At 40.7% G+C, this 7668-nt stretch overlaps 1 pseudogene; it reads right to left on the bottom strand.

The window, feature by feature from the left end:
- Positions 1 to 1626: 1626 nt before the first annotated feature.
- LOC124962065 (casein kinase I-like) lies at positions 1627 to 3079 on the bottom strand (annotated as a pseudogene).
- Positions 3080 to 7668: the final 4589 nt, after the last annotated feature.

Below are 7668 nucleotides of genomic sequence, written 5' to 3' on the forward strand. Positions count from 1 at the left end.
TTTTTCAACCACAGGATGAGGAACCTAGAAGCTTGTTGGTTATATGTTATGCGACTGGACCATGGTGGGAAGTGGAGGGTATACTGGGGAATACCAGCTTAGATGCATGGTCATCTTATCTGGAAGGAGTCTACATCCCATTGAGAATATAATTTCAGATATTTCATTTCAGGCCCCCTTTCCCTGGAAATTACCAGCACCAAACAATCTTACCCTCCTATTCACTGTAGCCCCATGTGCTGAGTTCTATGCCTGTTGTTGTGGACCTGCTCAAAGAAGAACTTCATGGGTTTGGTTTCTGATAAGGCAGTCCAACCCAAATACTACAACGCAGTCATTGGGGCAGACATGGCACACCGTCATTTGCTTTTCCTGGCCTATGATGACACATCCTGAGGCTTCTCTGGCATTTGGAAGGCAGGTTCATTGTCCTCTTTTTGTCCACTAGTGGCAATATGGTGGTGATTGTTTAATCACTAATCCTGTCCCCAAGTCACCAAAAAGTCACGTGGCTATAGGAAGTCCCTGGCAGTGGAGGAAACAGACATTTTAGATATATATATATATATTTTTTTTGTTAAGCATCTCCTTCTCTGGGATGAGCTGTCTCCTGGTCACAGTCTGACTTGGCTGCTCATTCCATGTGGAGAGCTAGGATTTCAAACTGCAGTGTGATTCGGTAAAGAGACTTTGGTAGTGACATTCTTCAGCAGCTGAGAATATGAATAAAATTCAAGTATGTTTTCTTGCCAACCTGAGTATTCACTCAGAATGACATAGAATTTGGCTTCTCTTCTGGGTGCTGCAGATCAAACTCTTTCCATTGAGAATGTCCTCTGGACCCACATTCTCTCTGAATGGCTTGGCTGGGTCCATCCCCCTCAAAACAGAAAAATGTTAAAATCCCCAATATAACCAGACACAATATGTATCTGCCACATTTTTTTTGTTCAAAAAAAATTAAAGTGCAATAAAGTCAGTTTTCTTTCCTTTGCTCAGAACAATTTGCATGTCCTTCTGTTGCCTGGAGAAAGAAATTTTCTTGTCAAAAAAGCTAAGAACACCAACATAGAGGGACAGTAGACTGCAGATTTCTCACAGCTTGTGTCCTACAGTGAAACTTCATAGGAGGGAGAGAGGAAAAAACCTGAACCCTAGGGCCAGCTGGGTTGTAGGTTGCCCAGAGGAAAAGGAAGCCATACTACCAAACGCACCTGGAATGTGAAGATTCTTCTCAGCCCAGGCTGCCATTTTCCTGCTACCTTCTTGACCACACCCCCAGTCTCCTGAGCTCTTATTACAGACAAAGTATTTACCTCACTAGCTTTTATGCTGGAGAGAGTTGAGGGTAGGACAAGAACCCGAGTAAGGTAGAAGGAGAGGGAAGAGAATAGTAGTTCTTGAGTTTTTGTGAATGATACCTTCACTGTAAACATTGGGAAGGAGAGTCAACCAGGTAGCCCAAGGGCAAGCAGTGGAGGAGAAGCAGCTCTGGGACCTGCTCACAGCTTCAGGCAGGAGGGGACAGCAACTGACCCACTGGTCCCTGGCTGCCCACACTGGCTTCTTCCAGGGGCATCTGCTTTCTTCTTTTTGGTTTGGATCTCCACCCTCCCCTACAGGGGAGTCCCTTCCAATGAGAAATGGCAGGAGCTGCAAGTGCAATCGAGTCAGAGTCCCCAAGGCCTGAGGACTCCTAGGAGGCACTGGTCACTTATGGTACTGAGCAGTCTTTTTCCTTTTCCTCTTAAAGAAACAGCAGCACTTAGCTTCCTCCACAACCTCCACTTTGGCAAGAGCTGTAATTGGTGCATTGGAGTGTGCTCCTGTGGGGTCATCAACATTCAACTCTCCATTGGTTGAGCTAACCACCTGCACTGATCCTCCATGGTGGTCTGCAGCCAAGTGAGACGTCAGATATGAGGTTTTGGTCTGCCGACTGGGTTGGATTTCCCATTCTCCTCGGTGCTCTGATGATGCAGTCTGATTCTGAAGAGGCTGCTGTTGTGATGGCCAATCCCTGTGTGTGCGGCTCTCCCGAGTTATTGCAGATGCACCAGTATCTACATGAACAGACCCTACTGGAGTAGAAATAGGCCTCCTGACACAATCATAGGCATAGTAAAAGATGTAGCCTTTCCTTTCAAAGAGGTCTGTGAAAAGGGTCCATAAATACTCATAATCAGTTTTTTCAAAGAAATCTAATTGTCTGACATATTGAAGGTAGGTTGCCATCTCCTCTGGAAAGTCCTCACAGAGTTTTAATGGGAGTATTCCTTTTGGTGTCACTGATTTTTTGATATCTCTCTTAATGTATCAGCCTTGAGTCCTTGCCAGGGTAGGCTGCCTTGAAGGAAATACATGAACATATGGCCCAGGGCTTCCAAATCATCTTGACAGATTTGCTCTTTTCCAAGATGTGTGTTGATAGACATATATCTTGCAGTTCCAGTTAAACTTTTGTGCTCCCTATAAGGTATGTGTTTTTGGTTTCAGGGTCAATGTATTCCCTGGCCAGTCCAAAGGCTATAATGTGTATAACATGCTCTTATTGCCTTGTCAGCCAATCAGAAAGTTCTCTGGCTTGACATCTCAGTAAATGAGATTCTTTGAATGCACATATTCCATTTGAGACAGCAACTGGATGGCTATCATTAACACTGTCTTCAAAGTAAATGTCTGGTCACAGAGGTCAAACAAATCCTCCAAGCTAGATTCAAGAAGCTCCAGAACCAAGGCATTGTATTTCCCACATGGTCCAAAGTAGTACACTTGTGGGAGACCTTCACCTGCACTGCCGAGCTGTTTTTAAAACCTGTACTCTAAATGAAGCTGTGGAGCATGTGATTTTATTGGTTCCAGTTTGATTGCTACATATTCATTGGTGTAGAGATTTTTACCTAATCTGAGCTCTCCAAAGTTCCCACACTATCTTCTTGCCAATGCTGATGTTGGGTCCTACCATAAGAACCCCAGAGGATGTCGAGGAGTCAGATGGTCGAGAGCAGTGTGCACTCCTTTGTGCCATGGGTTTAGTTTTCTGTTGTCTTTCATCTTTTTCCCTACTAGGATGGTCCATGATCCTACACGACAAAGTCTCTGTATAACGAGTAGCCTCAGTGTGTATACCTCTCTTCAATATGAAAGTATGTCCAAATAAACCATAGTCAGAGAAATATAAGAAGTTCTTTTGGCACCATATTTATGTTTCTAATGTATCTCCAGTAGATAAAAAAACATTGATTAGTTCCTATAGGACACGTAGTCTGTAGGTCTCAAGCATAGGAGGACATTTTGTAACCCATTCAGCCCCATTGAGTCAAAAGTGTAAGTGTACTGACCTCAACTGTCCTCCTGGAACGGGCATGCTCTGGGGCTCAAATCGGGTAGGCGCAGTCCCCTCCCGGTGGCACTGAGCGCTTCACTACCCACCCGTAGCAGTAGCTTCTCTTTCCCAAGAGCAGAACTGCAGTTTTGTTGTTCAGTTTCCAGTTGTGTTTTTGAAGCAAACAGCTACAGTTGGTTTGAAGCAATTGCTAGTGACAATTTTGACTGGATGTGAAGCTCACAAAGGGATCTTTCTGCTGATTTTAAGTAATTGGCTCCAGGTCAACATCACACTCACAACACTTCTCAAGGTAGGAAGCAAGCAAAACTCTGCTAACTACACATATGTACTGGTCAGATGGCCCCAGATAGGAAAGAGACACAGATGTGTTCAATGATATCACAAGCATCAATAGGGCAGTTGAATATTGTTCATAGTGGCATTTGGTCTGCATGAAATGATTGCTTTATGGGTGGTATGGATGTGGTATAGATATATTTTAGAATGGATTAACCAAAATTATTAATTGTTTTTATATCATTCAGTATTTTTGTAAAAGCAAATTTGACTAACAATCACTGCTGAATTTGTATTATTATAAAATCATAATTTTAGTTGTATACCAAATTTACTCAGTGTTGGGTTAAGAGATGAAAGTCTTAGTATAAATTCCAGTAGGCTAAATAATGATTTGTTTTGTATTCCAACAGGCCATTTTATCTTCATTCTGAAGAATAGCACAGCTTATCCCAAGTTGCTAAACTCCAGAGCTCAACTTTCAGCCAGACAGTATTTGGATGCACATTTATTTCTGGTAAATATCAAAACCAATGTTCAATTACCTTCACAATAGTAATCTAGCCTAGTGATTGTAGAAATATTCCTGAACATATTAGGTGTTCTGGTTTTACTTTTAAGAATTGCTATTGCACTAAGTTCACATGATTTTAATTTAACTTAGGAGCATGTCATGAGCTTTCCATTTTTTCATATGACAAGAACATTTTTCCTCCATGAGTGGATTATAATTTAAATAAGACTTTTCCTCTATTCTCTTGAAAAGGGTTCCCAGGGTTTTGAGAGCCATGAAGCATGCACCTCAACACATAAGCAAACAGGCAGCAAGAATAACTGCAGGAAACAAAGGTGTCCTTTATGACAACCAATTATTAATTGACTGTTGACCAAGTGGGAAGGTTCAAAGGTTAAATATTTAGGGTATCTCATAAATTATGCCTGCTTCTTGTGTTTGCTCTTTTTCAGGTTTTATAACTATGACATGTCAGTGGGAGCAGCTGAGCTGCAGTTGTATACAGAAAGCCCTGGTGACTTAACAGTACTCTGGAAAATTTTATACAACCAGAGAAACTAGTGGTCAGAGATGAACATCCAGATGGGGTGCCTGACCCAGCCCTTCTGCTTGACACTGGATAAAGTCAATCTTGGCATTTATTATGGAGTCTCAGCTATTGATGACATTGGATTTGAAAACCGTACCCTTCCTCTGCCTGCTGAGAGCTGCAAGGAACCAGATCACTTCTGGTGTCCCCACACCAAGGCTTGCATAAAAAAAAACTTCAGTTATGTGATCTGGTGGATGACCGTGGTTGTCGGGGTTTCTAGAGCCCCCAGCCTTAGACATGGTCAAGATGGCGCCTGACGCTGAGCCAAAAGCGGCCAGCTATACAGTAAACAACCAGCGAATTCCAATGATTGGCTAGTTAACGATGTGATTAGAGCATGCCCCCCCCTCGTGTACCCATCCTGTGCCTGCAGCTGTCCGCGTTTATCTCGTGTACTCTCCCCTGATTGGTTGAAGTGTATATAAGCTTGGTAACCTCCTGGGTGCGGGAGCAGTAGCTGAAGCCGGGAGTAGAAGGGAGTGCGAGCGAGGGCGAGAGCCGAGAAGCGGAAGAAGCGGCCGGAGCGGGCGAGAGCCGAGCGGGAGAAGAGTGGAGTGCAGGAGAGGGAAAGAGAGCGAGAGTAAAGGGACAGAAAGGAAAGGAAAGAAAGGAAGACCGTGCACAGTAAACTTCCAAAGCTTCAGACGTTTGCCGTGTCTCTCTCTGCGGGCAGAGGGGACGCGACACGTGGTGACTATGCTGATGAAGTTGAATGTGGTAAGATTTTGGCATTACTCTGTTTTATTGTTTTTGACCCTCTGACTTTAATCAAGAATGGTGATCGTGACTAACTCATTATTTTTTTTCTAACCAATCAATTCATTGCCATAGGCATACTTGTTAATGAATATCTGATATTATATTATTCTCAATTAATCAGGGATAGTATCATTTATTAAGGAGACTTATTAACTAGATCCTAGGGAGACAATGGAAGAACTCAATTTTGTAGAATCTGCCTTTATGGGGTCTACAATCTAACTGAAGAGTTGAATATTCTAAAACTTAATAAATATAAAACATCAAATCTGCCAGGAGCTGTGAAGATGAGTGCTGGGACTTTATATAATAATGGCATTTGCTTTATCTGAGATTCTAAAAATAAAAAGTCAAAGTATATATCAAAAAACCCTGATGTGTGACTGCAAGACAGATGAAAGGTAGCTTATGTAGATCCAGTGAGGGAAGTGGGCAAGAGGGAACAATAGAGGGATAGAGGTATGTGGGCAGCTAGATTGGCAGATAATTGCAGTCCATGATCAGGAAATCTGCTTTATTTGAAAGTTTTTTTTTTTTAAGGGGGATTTTAAAAATTCCAAATTTGGCGTGTTTTAAAATGTCCCTGTGAGTATGATTAATAATTAGAGCAGAGTGGATTCTGGTGATCTAGCAAGGAACACTTGCATTAGCTTGTAGGAGAGGGGATGGCAGTGAATTGTGTTGACAGTGAGGAAATGAGATATGAGGCTTAGGACAAATATTTAGGAGGGATACTTCAATATTTTGGACACTTATTCTTTTGGCTCTAGGTATCAGAAAGTGAGGTGTCAAAAATCAGTTGTGGGTCTCTGGTTTAAATTGTAAAGTTTTTATTATCTGATGATTATGCGGGACTTGCCATTTAATGTACCTTGCTTCAGTAATGCCCTTCTGAAAATGATCAGAAGCTAATAAAATTTTATTTGTTTTTCAAAAATATGTCAGAAAAGTTTACATCTTTTCTTGGATTCAGATTCCTTGTCCAGAAATAGCAACAATTTTTAATTTGAAACTAAGTGTTCATTAAATTTGGAAGGTGATTATAAACCAAGGTAGAATCATAGGATGCTTGGTACCCTTATAGGAAACATTACATTAAGAAATTTCCTTGTAAATTATTGTAGAGAGCTTTTCATATATGCAAACTTTGAGACACATAATATCAAAGGCATATTGAAGTTAGGCATATTAAAGTCAGAATTTCTATGCATCTCATGAAATATATACAACTGATATTTGAGTGAATGGCATTAACATTGATGATTTTGACAATGGCCACTATAAGAAGTATAACTTCCCCTAGGTCTAATTTATTTTTACAAATTTGGAAAGCCTTTTTTCATCTTTTTTTTCCCATTCTCTATGTCCTAAATGTTGATCTGCTGCTAAAAATAAGTATTTTATCTTCAAACCTTCCAATATATTACTATGGAAGTACAAACATAACATCAAATTGCTTCTGGTGATGATGTATTGGGGAAAGGAAATAATGCCATCAAGAGAATGGCAGCTTCTCACAGCTTTGCAAGGTGGCATGTGATTTTTTACATACTGTGCACTGGATTTCCTGAAACCCAGGCTGTATCTCCTGAAATATGTTTAGAGATGTGGTTTCACATTGAAGGGTAGAGCTACACATATTCCCTCTGAAATGAAGATTGAGTGTGTAGTCAGTTTGAAGACAGATAATGTAAAATGTCTGTTGGCTTTAGTGACAGTTTTATGTCAAGAACTCAGCAACTTGACATTCTCCTTCTGCTCCACAGAAAAAGACAGGCAATTGGAGAGCACATTGCATGTCCCCAGTTCACATCACAGCTGAGCTTGATTAGTCACAAGTGAGGAAATATCAAATGAAAGCTCATCTCCCATTTGACATTTACCTACTTGGTTCCCTTCATTAGGTCCAAGCACCTGCTCTGCAGTTTATGATAGATAATTTGTTCTCACCTGGCTGCTATTATTCACACACACTTTTATTTATTGTTCCAGGGTGTTTGTTAACCTTTGGCACTAAGTACCATTATGAAGATGAATTGTTAAAGGACAGTGGACATTTATTTTTTAAAAAATATTAACTTATGTAAATATTAACTTATGTAAATATTAACTTATGTAACTTATGTTAACTTATGTAAACTTAGTTAAAATGTGGAACTACCTGTGAATTTTAAATCA

This window comes from Sciurus carolinensis, chromosome 12 (assembly GCF_902686445.1).
Source record: "Sciurus carolinensis chromosome 12, mSciCar1.2, whole genome shotgun sequence".
NCBI lineage: Eukaryota > Metazoa > Chordata > Mammalia > Rodentia > Sciuridae > Sciurus > Sciurus carolinensis.